Here is an 18,090-nt window from a genome sequence, read left to right as displayed (position 1 = left end):
GTGTATATTTCGTAAAACATTTATAAAAGCGCATGTATTCTCAGTCCCAAAAATATATATTGCAAAAGCATTTAAAAAGGGAGCAAATGAAACTCACAATACTGTATTTTGTAGTAAAAATACATATGACGACATTGAACAATGCAAGGTTGGCCTCGGATTCACGAACCTATATATATATATATATATATATATATATATATATATATATTAACACATATAATGGTAAACAAACAAATTTATATATTATTAGTGATTTAATTGTTACTTTAATCATGTGTTTTATTAATAACTTAATTAATTATATTTGTTTTATATACCCTAAATGAATAATTAATATTTATTATAAAAATATTAATATAGTTATATTATATGTATTAAATATAGTTTTATACAATTAATAGTTATATGATAAGATAATATTGATAATTTCAATACTTTTAATTTAATAATAATAATGATAATAGTAATAATAATAATAATAATAGTTTTAATAATTCTTTTTTTTAATGTACTTAATTGTAATTTTAATCATTTTCATATTAATATTCTTATTTATAATCTTATATTTATATTCATAATAAAATAATAATACTAATAAAATTACTTATAATTATAGTGATAATACTAAATAATCATTTTTAATGATAATGTTAGTAGTAATATTTATGATAATAATAATAATAATAATAATAATAATAATAATAATAATAATAATAATAATAAAGGATTATACCCTCATCATCTTTCATGATCATGCATTATCATGCAATTATCATCATCATCATCCCAATCTATACTCTCATCATCTTCATACCATTATCATCACACGACTCATCATCACATCATCATCATTTAGCACCATCATTATTATATATTGTATCATAATCGTTTTATTTAACACAGCCATGAGGTTATCACTCATTTTTTGCAACGGATTAAAATTATTGATTTCGATATAATCATAATCATAATATGTACCCTCATCCTTCTTGTTAATTATTATCACCATCATTAATAACAGGAATTATAAATTTCTAATTAATTGATTTTGAATACTTTTTGTATATAATTGATTCATTATCTTTGAATTTAATCATGGTGTTGGTACCACTTTAACTTAATGGCAGACAAGAATTTTCTTGTAAAGATATATAAGAGTTTCGGTTTTAAAAAAAAATAACTACCTATTGTATCCGGACCCATTTTTGGGTGTCCAATCCTTTCTTGCTGTCGTGATGGTGTGAAGAAACAGGAAAACTTTAGACGAGTAGCAGTAAAGCAATACAGAAAAAAATAAGGGTGTTTGGTTAATTATGTGAAACGGCAGCCATTTTATTTGAGGATGGTGGTTCTTGGTTGTGGATGTTGGATTTGGAACAGAAATGCAGCAACGTACAGTGACATTGCAGCAGGTTTTGAATATTGTTGAGTTCGTTAGTAATAGATAAACAGAAATAATCTAATACGGAGTAGTAGTGACTAGTAATGGGGTTCGATTTAGTGGTTGTTGGTTGTAAAGCATGAAACACAAAGTATGGCAGCGAGTAGCAGTTTAGCAGCCTGATTAAAATAGAAGAAAGTTGTGGAAGGGCGGTGGTCTTATTGATGTTGTGACGCCCCGTACAAAACCATCGTGTACGATTCGTCAACAACAGGATCTTTACACGGTTGAATACTACATGCTGTTTGAAAACCAGTTTGCATTCATAAAAAGATAACGTTTTACATAAGATGAATAGGAAACATTAATATGATACCAAGGTCATTACAAACTATTGTTTTGAAAATAACATAAGTTGCGAATGCAAAGTAAAAGTTCCATGCTTGAGACATCTCTAAGTAATGCAGCGGAAGTCTAAAACAGCAAGTCTGTAACAGCAAGTCTAACAGCAAGTTTATAACACCAAGGCAGCAAGTCTAATAGCGGAAGCAACAACGTCTAAGCACCTGAGAAATACATGCTTAAAAAGTCAACACGAATGTTGGTGAGCTATAGTTTGTTTGTAATCAGTAATGTAATGTAGGCCACGAGATTTCAGTGCTGCAAACAGCGTATCAAAACAGTATAAAAAGTATATGCATAACCGTGGGCACCCAGTAACTAGACTTAACGTTTATAACCCCCTGAAAGTACACTTGGAGAGTGCGTATGTTCACAAAGTATTAAACACCCGTTAAATGCTAGTGCGACTAGCCCGAGTGGGGATGTCAAACCCTATGGATCCATATCTAAGATTCGCGTTCACCGGTTCAAAGACCAATGACTAAACGTTACCGTGCTAAAGAGAATGTTTATGCCGTTATATAACCCACACACATATAAAGTTTAAGTACTCGTGCCTAACATGTAAAACGTAAAAAGCGCATGTATTCTCAGTCCCAAAAATAGTAAAAGTGGTAAAAAGGGAAGCTATAACTCACCGTGATAAAAGCGGTAAAGTCGGTAATGAAAGTACGCAAGTAGTAAGTCGGTCCGAAAGGTCGTCAACCTAAATCAAAGGTTACTAGGTTAGTAGGTCGTCTTTATAAATTCTAATAGTGCATAAAATAAGTTTAAGTGTTATCATCATCATCATTCATCATCATAAAAGCTAAGTAAGTTCGACAAGAATAGAGATCGAAACAATAGGCTGACTTCGGTCAGCTGCTACGAACTTTACGTAAATCGAAAAGATGCGTAGTCAGTGGATATGGCTCCATATATGAGTCCCCTAACCACTGACCAATTTCCAGAACCTAACTCGTCTTCTTTTGACCGTGGTGACGGTTTAAGTGCGAGTAGGTCAGAAATTTCAGCACAACGTTAATAGGGTGTAATGACTCTCGGAGGGCCATAAATCCTAAACCGTAACTCGGATTAAGACGAGGCCTAAACGGAAAATCATCTACTCGAACTGAACTAACTGAAAATCAACTTTCCAGTACCCAGGTGGTCTGATCAGATACGAAAATCAGTGGACAAGTGCTCCGGTGGGGTTCTTGGTGCTTGATGCTCATCACGGTTCTCATCCTTGATGCTTGTAGCTTCAAGTGTACAACTCGTTGATGGTTTAGCATCACTTTTGACCAAGATTCACCATCAATACACAATATGTTAAGACCAAGTAAGAACACAACTCATTCATGAGTCTTAGATGGGTGATGAACCAAGGTTACATCATATCCTTAGTCTTAACACAATTTCAATTCATAATAACAACTAAAGCTACAAACTTTACATCAATTCAACAAGTATAAGCACAATCCAAGTCAAAAGAGGTGATGGAACCCTAATCTAGAGAGCTTGGATCCATTTCACACAAGTTACAAGGTTGCAAAGCTAGAAAGCTTGAACCTTTAAGTGTTCTTGAAGATCTTGAAGCATAAAGTTTGGATCTTGAAGATACATGAAGATTACAAACAAAAGTTTGAATCTTTTTCACAAAACAACATGATTAAAGCAAAAAGAACTTAGATTTAACAAAAAGATATGAAGATTCAAGCTAGAAAGCTTGCATCTTAATTGTTCTTGAAGATCTTGAAGCATAAAGCTTGGATCTTTAAGATATATGAAGATTACAAACAAAAGTTTGAATCTTTATCACAAAATAACAAGATTAAAGTGAAAGAAAGATGAATCTACAAAGTTGGTGAAGATTCAAAGCTAGAAAGCTTGAATCTTCAATGTTCTTGAAGGATTCATGCTTGAATCAACAAGATGTAACCAAGATCAAAGCTAAATGGAACTTCAATCTCCATAAAATGATGGTGATGATCACAAATTTGAAAAGAAAAAGGAAGAAGAAAGAAAACTTACAAGTATTACTAGAAAGAAAAGAAAGAAAGAACAATTGTGTGTGAAAATCAAATGAACAAGTGAGAGGTGAATGACTAGTATTTATAAGCAAGGAAATTGATAAGGATTGATGACATGGATTGGCCTAGGGCCGTGATTTTCAAGGGGAGGGGAGGGAGACACCACTTTGCTTTTTGGATAATGGTTGTCTAAAGTGTGTACTAATGCTAGAATCCCATGTGACAAATAGATAATCCTTATCCATTATGCTAGTATGACTCATTAATTAATTAATTAATTTATTTATTTATTATTATGGGTCACTAGTAATAATACTTGGGCTAATTAATTGGGCCACTAGCTAGTGTAGGGTGGGCTAAGGTCCAATAAGGTAGAAAGTCCAACAAGGCTAACTATTGAGCTCTAGCAATTAAATAAATAAAATTAAGCATCCAAAGGCCCAAGTAATTATTATTATAAAATAATAATTAATATTTCGCTGTCCAAATATTCCGGTTCCGACAAAAGTCAAACGTGCGCGCAGTCCGCGGTTTATTCGAAACGTTAAATAACACTAACGGTTATAAAAGCATCCGGTGAACAAGTTAAGTATCCTACGTACTCTAAGGCACGTTTTAACATATAATAGGAAGTAAACCACGTATATCAAGATTCCAGAGTATAAAGTAACACAGTACGTACAGATACGTAGTTTCGCTAAAATACAAAGCACAAAAGCAAGTCGAAAAAGTCGGGTCGTTACATTACCCACCTGTTAATGGAAATTTCGTCCCGAAATTTAAGGATTGACTAAAAATGGTACCGTATTTAAATAAGAAGTAGCGTATCAAGGTTCCGTGAGACTCGTGAGCTCAGAAGTGAGTTATTTACCTCGAAAGGTACTTGGGCGTGTAAAAGTAAAATAGGTATATGCCATTAACTAAGTCTCTTGTCCTATGAGATCAACAAATTTATTTCGTTTCTGGTTAACATGTGTATGCCATCTGAATATATACCCACAATAGGAAAGATGATGTTTTTAGCCTTACAGGCATCTTCAGTAAGCTGGATGCATGAAATACATCATGAATGTTTCTAAACTCATCTAAAACATTAAGCGCTTATGTTGCAATACAAAGCTGACAGGTAGGATGGAAAACATGGTGATCATAACCATGCGATTTAATGTCTGGATAGTGTTAGCCACGGATTTTACTAACCCCTTGATTTCGGAAGGAGACCATAGGCATAAAGAACTTGATATTTAAGAACGTTTCATTTGACTATATGAATTGAAACTTTTGCTGAAAGTGACTAATCAGACTTATATGCAATGCAAGCCATAATTATCTATAGTGCTTTCAGGACGGTCTGAATGAACAATGAAGGATATCACCCAGTTTACCATACTGCAAGTGAACTTATCCTTAGATGGAATGAAAGAACAGTTCCATAATGTAACTTTATCCTTTCAGTTACATGTTGAAGTTAGGGTTAACATTAACTAGAACAACATATAGTTGCAACCAACGAAGGAAGAAATGTGTAGAGTAACCATATCCGTATTACAGACGTTTTAAGCAGTCCCTTCCAAGAGGATAACAAGATTCATAGATTCCTAAAGTATGTTACTTTACATTTTCGAAAGAGAATCGCACGAAAGGTGTGATCTTTGAACCAGGGTGAACTCTTCGAGCGGTTTGTTTTGAATTTATCCTTATACTTAAGGAGATGCGCGGACAAGAAGATACGTGGACCCTTGGTCGTAAAGAACGGTTTACTCTAAGTGAAAAGAATCCCAAAACGATTCCTTGTACCTCAACCTACTGATTCATAGAGATGATGTTTACGAGGATGTTGCGACTAGCCGTGAAATATTGAGAATAGAAACCCACCTAGTGCCCTTCCTACAATGGGGTGACCATTGAGTGTACCTCAGAAAACTGATTTATCGGCCCGCGATTTTGCCATGTTTAACCTTAAAAGGAACATTTTTCGAGTACAAAGACTTCCTAACAAATTTTTATAAATCTTCCACCCAAAGTGGCTCAAGCATTTTTAACAAGGATTTTAATAGTAAGCTTCATCCCTAACGGAGGGAGAGAAGAAGTGTGATCCCTACATGGTGTAGTCTAATACGAAAACCTTTAATAAAATCAACCGAGGAAGTTTTGAAAAACCTTTAAACGTCTGATGCGACAATATAAATGGAACGAAGTTCTTGGTAAATTTAGAAGTGTGTATAACGAGTACCATTTTGCACAAAATTATTTGACTTAAAACAACTCAATAAAGGAGCGATTTTTAATCATCTTGAAGGTATAACTTAGTATGTACTAACCCAAAATAAGTAAGGGTAAATTTATACATATATGATTTTATAAATCGCGTAAGTGATAGAAAAGTTTTTAGTACTTTCATTTGTCCATAAATCTCGTGAGGACCGCACAAATAAGCAATGTGTAAATCAACGTGTAAATTTTTTGATAAATATAGTTTTTCGTATTTCAGAGGTTACGAGTTGAAAAAGGTCGAGTGAAAAATCTTTGAATCATCGGCTGACATGTTACTAGGTAATGAAAACTAATGAATTAAATGTAGTTTTGATGATTATCCGAACTTAAGTCTTTGGCCCAAAAATGTTTACGTGCGAAGCCGTTGCTAAAAAGTGAGGTATGAAGGATAGAGCATGAGGATGAGAAGTTAATCGCTTCTTGACTTTGCAAAATGCCAAACAGGTTATGACCAATTTTAAAGTCGGAGTACTGATGATGTTAATATCGCTAGACGAGAATATCTTGGAATAAGTCAGGACTTAGAGTTATGTAAGAAAGAACATCGCTCCAACGGGTGTGGCAAATAAGATCCCTAGGATAACACAATAATTTTGAATGGTTTAAGTGTTAGTGGATGCCCAAAGGCTCTGTATGACATGGTAGTAAGTGCCTTCATCACGTACATACACACATGAATCTCTCAATTTCGACAGTTGTCTATCTTCATGATGACTTGGATACGAATAAGCAACTAAAAATTTTATATAATGAGCAACAAAAATTTTATAGAAATTATTTAAGGTGACAATGTAAGAAAAGAAACGAAGTTCTTAGTAAACTAGGGTTACGTACAACCCGTACCATTCAAAGAAAAAATATCTTTTGAACAAAAGATTTGATTTGTAAAAGTGAAAGTAAAATTTCATATGTATTTGCCAAAAATAAGTAATCATTTACTTTATTTTATATAACATATATGATTTCAAAAAAATTTGCACGAATGACAAACAAAATAAATTTACTTTTATAAAACCTTGGGAGAATCGCACAGTAAAATAGTGTGTGAAAAATTTTGGCAGCAAAAATTTTTATATTTCGAAGGTTACAAGTTGGAAAAAGATCGAGTAAAAGATTTTTTTTTTTTTTTTTTTTGAAAATTTTGGGTGACATTTGAGCATCAATATCACGAGGTAATGAAAACTGTTGAATTTAAATGTGGTTGATGACTATTATTAGGGCATAAGTCCTTTGACCAAAAATGCTTAAGTGTAAAGTTATTGCTTATAAGTGAGATACGAAAGGGAGAGTATGAGGGTGGGAATTAACTACCCATTGATTTTGGAAATCTCGAACTGGTAAGACTAACATTGAAGTAAGAAGGGTGATGGTGTGATTATCATCAAATAAGAAATCTCTCGGAATAAGTTAGGATTCAGAGTCGCGTAAGAATGAGTATCAAATGAGATTCTTGGGTAGTCCTTAATATAGAATTTGAATCGTTGAAGTGACGGGATACAATTTCCTTTATGTATCGTTGCCCATTGTATCGGTTTCTTTCATGGTTAGAAAGTAAGCAGACTTGGTGAGGTGGTCAACAATAACCTAGATAGTGTCATAACTGCCTATTGTTTTCGGTAGTTTCAGGATGAAATCCATCGTAATCCCTTCCCATTTTCATTGTGGGGATCTCGGGTTGTTGAAGTAACCCATATGGCTTTTAGCTCACCATCCTTGCGAGATATGCGAATAATCTTCTTACTATAAATAACTTTCACTTTCATCCTTGAAATCCAGTCCATTCCAACCAAATCTTATTATACTGTCGTGAAAATTTTATCAACCTTCTCAAATAACATCTGCTTGTGCGCAGGTAACTAATCCTTTCCAGCTACTACTATAAAACTTCCAAGTTTTTTTGACATGAGGTCATCTCCAATGACCCTCCTGTTAATTTTAAGGTACTACCTTAAATTATTCCTCTATCTCTGCCAGCTTACCATTAGCTTATTCTATAGAATACTTAACTCTCATGGTTGTTAATGGCTTATTAGTCATAACACTAAGGTTCTTAGATATAAGGTTTCTATCGCTCTAGTATTAAACAACCTCGATACAATAAAAAGTTGTGACGAAATGTACCCTAACTAAAATCAGGATCCATGCGAGTCTCCATAGCTGAGATAACGATTGCTCTATCGCAAGTAAGTCCAAAGTTTTTCCCTATTTGAGAACTTTTTCCTTAAGTGTACAGGGTATCTATATCTATAACAAATTTTCTGCAATCTAGGCCATTCTCGTACAGTATCTAGGCTAAGTGGTTATTCATACCTTTATCAGACCATAATGCGTATTCTCAAGTGGTTCCTACCAAAATTTCCCTTGAATCGCTTCATATTCCTTATATAGTAACATTGGAACTTCTCCATGATTTACTTCAATATAACCACGCTGGCCTGGCGTCATTATATTGTACTAAATCGTACGTTCATTCCAATATCACTCCATATGGTCAATGTAACGTGATCACTTCCAGTTCTACTCAATTTCATCCAACGGTGCTTTATCTATGCTATCTCAAAACCAAATCTATATAATTAATATCACGGTTTCTCGGTGTGGGTGCGTAGGTTCCGTAGGTCATGCACCAATGCCTAATGTCCCGAAATTTCTTCAAAATGTTCGGGTTCAGGTAACGTCGTTAGGTTCCTTTCTAGAAATTCTATCTGGGTCTCGCGTCGAGTTGTGCGTGTAGCAAGTAGTAATACGATATGTCTTGAGGCAACTCCCAAGTCTTTGGGTATGGCTGAGCATCAGTAGAAGGCACTCTGACCTTGTGAAAGGAGATATCCTCCTGACTTCCCCAATGCCTAAGAGTGTTAGGGTCCTAAATCCAGAAATGTCATCAGATCGTCGAGTAGTGGTGAAGAACGAAAGAGATAAGTGACGGTCATGAAAGCGTACGAGATACGAGCCATCTTGCGGGAACTGAACAACCTTCGAATGTTCACACGTTGTACGTGGCTATTTAGAGTGAGCTCGGGGTGCGGTTACTCCGACAAATCCTCCAATATCTCCTCCTCCGAGGATCAACTTTAGTGGGCGTGTAATCCGAGGGGTACTCCTCCTAGATTGCGTGAAGGATCGTTTCGATCTCCAGAACGGTGGAACGATAGTAACAGGTGGATTACAATACCAATCCTTAGGGTTAGACGTGTGGGAAAAGGGTTCAGAAAAACATCTGGACTAGGAAAGGTAAGTTTTCCAAGACTGCACAGCGAATAACAGGCATGAAGCAAGCACGTAATCAGGCACTACAGCACCCTAGATCATCTACAGCAGTATATAGCATGGCAATATTAACAGTACTAAACAGAAGTAACATGCAATCGAAAGCGGATAGTAGTATGCAGTAGCGAGGATAAGCAATAGCATACAGCGAGTTCACATAGCAGTAAGAGTAAGCAGTAGCATGCGGCAGATCATACATCAGTAGAAGTAAGCAGTGGCATGTAGTAGTAGTAAGCATTATCATGCAGTAATATAACACGGTAGCATGCAGCAGGTTCCGCAGAAACAAGTAAACTAGCAAGTTGTAGATTAGTCCTATTAGTGAATCCTACTTGGTCCGGTCTAGACTCACTAATGCAACCTAATTCTCTACAACCAATGCTCTAATACCAAATGTGACGCCCCGTACAAAACCATCGTGTACGATTCGTCAACAACAGGATCTTTACACGGTTGAATACTACATGCTGTTTGAAAACCAGTTTGCATTCATAAAAAGATAATGTTTTACATAAGATGAATAGGGAACATTAACATGATACCAAGGTCATTACAAACTATTGTTTTGAAAATAACATAATTTGCGAATGCAAAGTAAAAGTTCCATGCTTGAGACATCTCTAAGTAATGCAGCGAAAGTCTAACACAGCAAGTCTGTAACAGCAAGTCTAACAGTAAGTTTATAACACCAAGGCAGCAAGTCTAATAGCGGAAGCAACAACGTCTAAGCACCTGAGAAATACATGCTTAAAAAGTCAACACGAATGTTGGTGAGCTATAGTTTGTTTGTAATCAGTAATGTAATGTAGGCCACGAGATTTTAGTGCTGCAAACAGCGTATCAAAACAGTATGAAAAGTATATGCATAACCGTGGGCACCCGGTAACTAGACTTAACGTTTATAACCCCCTGAAAGTACACTTGGCGAGTGCGTATGTTCACGAAGTATTAAACACCCGTTAAATGCTAGCGCGACTAGCCCGAGTGGGGATGTCAAACCCTATGGATCCATATCTAAGATTCGCGTTCACCGGTTCAAAGACCAATGACTAAACGTTACCGTGCTAAAGGGAATGTTTATGCCGTTATATAACCCACACACATATAAAGTTTAAGTACTCATGCCTAACATGTAAAATGTAAAAAGCGCATGTATTCTCAGTCTCAAAAATAGTAAAAGTGGTAAAAAGGGATGCTATAACTCACCGTGATAAAAGCGGTAAAGTCGGTAATGAAAGTACGCAAGTAGTAAGTCGGTCCGAAAGGTCATCAACCTAAATCAAAGGTTACTAGGTCAGTAGGTCGTCTTTATAAATTCTAATAGTGCATAAAATAAGTTTAAGTGTCATCATCATCATCATTCATCATCATAAAAGCTAAGTAAGTTCGACAAGAATAGAGATCGAAACAATAGGCTGACTTCGGTCAGCTGCTACGACCTCTACGTAAATCGAAAAGACGCATAGTCAGTGGCTATGGCTCCGTATATGAGTCCCCTAACCACTGACCATTTTCCAGAACCTAACTCATCTTCGTTTGACCGTGGTGATGGTTTAAGTGCGAGTAGGTCAGAAATTTCAGCACAACATTAATAGGGTGTAGTGACTCTCGGAGGGCCATAAATCCTAAATCGTAACTCGGATTAAGACGAGGCCTAAACGGAAAATCATCTACTCGAACTGAACTAACTGAAAATCAACTTTTCAGTAGCCCGGGTGGTCTGATCAGATACGAAAATCAGTGGACAAGTGCTCCGGTGGGGTTCTTGGTGCTTGATGCTCATCACGGTTCTCATCCTTGATGCTTGTAGCTTCAAGTGTACAACTCGTTGATGGTTTAGCATCACTTTTGACCAAGATTCACCATCAATACACAATATGTTAAGACCAAGTAAGAACACAACTCATTCATGAGTCTTAGATGGGTGATGAACCAAGGTTACATCATATCCTTAGTCTTAACACAATTTCAATTCATAATAACAACTAAAGCTACAAACTTTACATCAATTCAACAAGTATAAGCACAATCCAAGTCAAAAGAGGTGATGGAACCCTAATCTAGAGAGCTTGGATCCATTTCACACAAGTTACAAGGTTGCAAAGCTAGAAAGCTTGAACCTTTAAGTGTTCTTGAAGATCTTGAAGCATAAAGCTTGGATCTTGAAGATACATGAAGATTACAAACAAAAGTTTGAATCTTTTTCACAAAACAACATGATCAAAGCAAAAAGAACTTAGATTTAACAAAAAGATATGAAGATTCAAGCTAGAAAGCTTGCATCTTAATTGTTCTTGAAGATCTTGAAGCATAAAGCTTGGATCTTTAAGATATATGAAGATTACAAACAAAAGTTTGAATCTTTATCACAAAATAACAAGATTAAAGTGAAAGAAAGATGAATCTACAAAGTTGGTGAAGATTCAAAGCTAGAAAGCTTGAATCTTCAATGTTCTTGAAGGATTCATGCTTGAATCAACAAGATGTAACCAAGATCAAAGCTAAATGGAACTTCGATCTCCATAAAATGATGATGATGATCACAAATTTGAAAAGAAAAAGGAAGAAGAAAGAAAACTTACAAGTATTACTAGAAAGAAAAGAAAGAAAGAACAATTGTGTGTGAAAATCAAATGAACAAGTGAGAGGTGAATGGCTAGTATTTATAAGCAAGGAAATTGACAAGGATTGATGACATGGATTGGCCTAGGGCCATGATTTTCAAGGGGAGGGGAGGGAGGCACCACTTTGCTTTTTGGATAATGGTTGTCTAAAGTGTGTACTAATGCTAGAATCCCATGTGACAAATAGATAATCCTTATCCATTATGCTAGTATGACTCATTAATTAATTAATTAATTAATTTATTTATTATTATGGGTCACTAGCAATAATACTTGGGCTAATTAATTGGGCCACTAGCTAGTGTAGGGTGGGCTGAGGTCCAATAAGGTAGAAAGTCCAACAAGACTTACTATTGGGCTCTAGCAATTAAATAAATAAAATTAAGCATCGAAAGGCCCAAGTAATTATTATTATAAAATAATAATTAATATTTCGCTGTCCAAATATTCCGGTTCCGACAAAAGTCAAACGTGCGCGCAGTCCGCGGTTTATTCGAAACGTTAAATAACACTAACGGTTATAAAAGCATCCGGTGAACAAGTTAAGTATCCTACATACTCTAAGGCACGTTTTAACATATAATTGGAAGTAAACCACGTATATCAAGATTCCATAGTATAAAGTAACACAGTACGCACAGATACGCAGTTTCGCTAAAATACAAAGCACAAAAGCAAGTCGAAAAAGTCGGGTCGTTACAGATGTTCACTAGGAATAGAAACATCAAAGTATAGCTGCAGTAAAATGGGGTGTTTGGTGTTTGTTTGATGAGAAACAGAAAAAGAATTAACAGCTTATCAGTTCATGAGAGTTTGGTTCGTGATAGTTGTCAGCTCGAAACAAAAGAAAACATAACAGCAACGAGGAATAGTAGTAGTAACAACAAGAGGTGTCGATTTTGTTGTGGTTGCAGGTTACGTTAAACAACAAGTGAAGTTTCGTGGGGGTGATAGTAGACTAAATAATAGCCAATGGTGATGTTTCGGATTGTAGTTGTACATAATGTTCTTGTGGGTTAAATTGGTTACAGTAATAGCGAAATGAAAAGAAATAAATGATGAGATGGTGGTTAGTGGCGGGTGTAGAGCTAAAGTGAGTTTCTAAAGGTGGTGGCGGTTGGTGTAGGTGGCGAGTGGTGGTTGTCCGGTGAAGGTGACAGGTGTTGAAGAAGGTTAATGATGGTGGTGTATGTGTGTTCTATATTACATAATATATATGCATAATATATATAGATATATTATAGTAGTATATGAATAAAGTAATCAAACACGTTTCCTAATTCAATCAATCAACAGGAAAGCAGCCGAAGATATTTAAATTAATCTACCGACAATTTATTAGGGTATTATATCGTGTCCATTGCTAAACAGTTAAGATATAAAAGTGTTCCTAAAAATCCCAAAATTTTAAATTAAGTCCATTTATTTATTCTGGTCACCATGGTATAAAATTTGGCCATTGACTATTAAATAAAAATTACATTAATTGTTCACTCCCAACCACAAGTAAAAATATAAAAAGTTTTAAAATTTAACAAATAGTTCCTAAATATATTTTTAATGAGCCTATAATTTATAGAACTCTTTTTCGTATCACCGTTTATTTTAAAATTACATAAGTTTGAATTTAACTTGTTCAAACAACCAACGAGTGCTACAATCGTTTATTAAATGAATTCGAAATCACATAAATATTCTTTATTTATATATATACATACGTTTTAAATAATAGTTATCATAATATCATATTTTTATTTTATTTTACATAATTAATTTTAATAACAATGACATATAATACTTCAAATTATATTTCAAATTATTATTTATATCTATATACACACGTATCTATTTACAATTAATTCTTCGTGAATCGTCGGGAATGGTCGAAGGTTAATTGAACACATGAACATAGTTTTCAAAGTTTTTGAGATTTCAACATTACAGACTTTGCTTATCGTGTCGGAAATATATAAAGATTAAGTTTAAATTTGGTCGGAAATTTTTGGGTCGTCACAATGTATATATTGATTTGTATATTGGCATATTTCGTATGTAATGATGGTTAGGGAAAATGTGAGAAATGGAGGTGATTTGTACTTAACCACTCACCACTAATTATACTTCTGTCTTATTTAGATAAGGGTTAAAGTTATAAATTCGATGTATACTTTCACTTTTATTCCAATGTAGGCTATATACCCAATAAATTACCAGTGTAGGTCACATACTTTCAAAAAGTGTTCCAATGTTTTATATGGCTAAACCAGTAAAATCAAATTTTTAAAATTTTTTATTTAGTTTTATATGGCTACAAATAGAAATATACATTCATTTGTGTTCCGATGTAGGTTATATATGAGAATGAGTTGTTCCGATGTAGGATATATACTTTCACTTTTGTTCGCTCATTTTTTGTTTTATCCGGTTAACAAGTTAATTGCGTTCATATTAGCATACTTTTTGAAAGTATTTAGCTTACACTGGTATTTTATTGGATAAATAGGCTACATTGGAACAAAAGTGAAAGTGTATAGCGTATTTGTAGCTTTAACCCTTTAGATAAGTGTAAACTGAATATTTCGCAAGAACTGAAGTGTCCCCAAATTTACAAGATATACTATTTTAACCTTGTGTTGTAGCTCATGTGGTAGTAGTTTGCATCTCTTAGCGAGAGGTCAGGAGTTCGGCTCTCGTGGGGTGCTATATTGCACACAAAGTTGTCATTTTACCCCTGAATTCCACCCAAGGGTGTCTTCCGCACATCACGTTACGGTGGCAGTGGGGGAGGGGGTGGGGGTTTACTGCCCATGCCCTCAGATTGGGTTGGGTTATCTCCTGGCAGTAGTTGGGGCGGGTTATGCAACTGCAGGAGATGAACGCGTGAGTGGTTAAGTCCTCCTGAGTGATCTCGTACTGCTGTTAAAAAAATATATCATATTTTCGAAATGTGATTCAGTGACATCTATGAATCATGATTTGGATTGAGCATTCGAGAATTCATGCGCTGCAAATTTTATGTATGATAGTGGGTAATATTCAGTTACTTTTTCTTCTTTTATGGACGACGATCTTTTTTAATAAAAAACACTCCTAACAACCTTTTTTTTGAAAAAAAAAACAACTAAAACTCATATAGAAACAAAGTCGTTTTCTAAAGGAAAACGCTCTCAACAGATAATACAAAAAACACGAGAAATGGGGAAGCTCGCACTTAAAAAAACAATCATCTAACGAAAATACCTATAAACGAGCCTCCCTAACAACCCGAATACCATCAAACAAACTAACCAATACTAAAACAAAAACTACACGAATATACCAAGAAACAAATCAGACGAACAAAGTAAAATCAACAAACAGAAAAAACTAAACGAATAAACACGAGACGTACCTAACAACATGTTAGAAGAGAATTACATAGGCCTAATAAACCAAGAATTACTTGTGGGGTCGGAAGACTTGTGGTTTATTGGAGTCACTAGTGTTAGTTTGGTTAGTTTGCAATGGATCACTGTTGTAGTGTTAGTTTCAATTGTTGTATGTATATCATGTTGTTGGTAGGATTATATCAAGTAGACTATGAAAAAATTTACATCAATTGTAACCTTTGCGATATTTGCTTCAATATTAATTCATGTTTTTGGGCAAAAAATTAGTATTAATAAGCCAAGAGTTCCAATAAATTTTTAAGTTTACCTCTATAGAATGAAAATAAAAGAAACGAATAAGATCAAAAATGCCGCTTTATCAAGTACGTTGATAAAAAAATTACAAATGAACAAGTTGTTACTTTCTTATAGCTTGGTATATGATCAAAACTGAACATACAAATCTTAAACATAGTTTTTCTTTAATAGCAAACACACACACACACACACACACACACACCATGTTTACCTACGACGTGACTGAACTCACAACCTCAAGGTTGATGAGCTTCATACCGCTAGGCCAGAAACCTAATAGTCCATAATGTCTAAATTTGTTTTTACATTGGAAATAATCATCCACATTCTGAAAATAATTATCATCGGCCAATTCAATTTTTTCCTGATTTTTGCATAAGCTTAATTATAAATTTAACGGCGACTTTTTTACATTCCTCATCCCTGTGGTTTGCTACAAAATACACTCCTCGTCCTTATGGGTTTTTTTTTTCTTTCCTCGTCCTTCATGTATTGAATTGATACATCCCTCGTCCCTCCGTCCATTTCAAGTTAAATTCTGCCGTTAGATTAAATCATGTGCATAACTTGTGAGGGTATTTTAGTCATTTCGCCATTTTCTTCCCCAAGGTCTACTTCAGTTTTTTTTTTCCAAAACTCAAATGTACTACTACAACGACACATGGTACAAGTACTCAACAACCTTCATCTTCATCTTTATCTTCAACCTCCACATACATATATACATGTACATGAACAAATCCAAACACACACTCAAATCTAACGACATTAAAGAATAAAATCTAACAAATTTACAGATCCTTTTATTTGCAGCGGATTAACAAGTGAACATTTACACATAAATTATCATCCAAGACTAGATTGTTTTCAATAAAGGGTGTTTTTAAGCAATAGTAGATATAAAAAGTAAATTAACAAGGTCAAAGCTACAATCTTCATCATTAACAGAAGTAGAGCAACATCTACATCAGATCTATAAATTTATAAAGTCAAAAATAAGAATCTATAAATAATACGTGGAATATATATTAACAAAATACATTTTATTAATTCATCATCACTCTCTTCCTTTGCTTCTTTCTGTAAATTAATCAAATCACAACAATCAAATCACATAACTTGGCAAATAAACTCGGCCATTTTGCTTACAAGTGTAGCAATCTTCTAGGACTATACATACACATATACATATACATACATTAATTAAAACGAACCATAAATAAATAATTTCAAAATCAGAGCTTGAAACCACCAGATCTGGAGCTGAAATCTGACGACAGTGAAGACTTTCGCCGGTATCCTTCATCAGCAGCGGTATTTAGATTTGAACACATTACATATCCTTCTTCAATTATCAGTTGTGATTAACAAGATCTGAGTTCGAAATAGTGTTCTATATCAAAAACCTAAACCTCGACGATTATCAGTTGTGATTAACAACAAAAAATTCGTCACATATCCGATCGAGTTCTTCATAAACCGACAAATAACTGCCTCCAGATCTGCATTTGGTGGCTGTTACATTTGAATTCAGTGATGATCTTTAATCAGAAATTCGATGATGTCCTAATCCAGATGAGGTTTATATGAATCTAATGTCTGATGATGAAGTTTTATTTTAAGATGAAAATGAAATTTTATTTGCAGGTTAGGTGTTGGGGTTCTATTTTATTTTGGGAAGAAGATAAAAGAGGAATAGATGGAGGGTTTTATTTTGTCCAAAATTAATAAATGCATTATAGATAGATAATGGCAATGACTAAAATACCCTCACATGTTATGCACATGATTTAATCTAACGGCATAATTTAACTTGAAATAGACGGAGGGACGAGGGATGTATCAATTCAATACATGAAGGACGAGGAAAGGAAAAAAAAAACCATAAGGACGAGGAGTGTATTTTGTAGCAAACCACAGGGACAAGGAATGTAAAAAAGTCTTTAACGGCTATAAGAACTATTATTAGAAAGTATGTGTTTAACTTTTTCTGAAAACAGACATCAAAAGTTTTTATATTAATTACAATTTGTTAATTATAAATATAGTTGTAATCAGGAGAAAACATGAAAAATGTTGAGATTCAAGGAGCGCTTCTCAGCCCTTGGATCATTTTTTATCAATGAACCAGATTAAACCACTAAATAATACAGGGAGGGTATTACGGTCATTTTGAAAATTAGATCTCTAAGTACTAAATAGCTGATCGTTCACCTTCAAAACCCTAAAAAGCTCCAGGAGATGGCGATTGAAGTTTCTCCAGCAAACAATCAGTCCGATTCCGTAATTCACTCCGATTAATTCACTCTGATTATACGATTCCGTGACTGTCGTTAACTTAGATTACTAAATATATGATTCACAAACACACAGTGATTTGGAGAAGGCGATGGGTGATTGAAACCCTTAGCATCGATCATTTCTCCGGTTGAGGCTAC

This window comes from Rutidosis leptorrhynchoides, chromosome 4 (genome assembly GCF_046630445.1).
Source record: "Rutidosis leptorrhynchoides isolate AG116_Rl617_1_P2 chromosome 4, CSIRO_AGI_Rlap_v1, whole genome shotgun sequence".
Classification (NCBI taxonomy): Eukaryota; Viridiplantae; Streptophyta; class Magnoliopsida; order Asterales; family Asteraceae; genus Rutidosis; species Rutidosis leptorrhynchoides.
The sequence above is the reverse complement of the archived record's forward strand: the minus strand, read 5'-3'. Positions refer to the sequence as shown.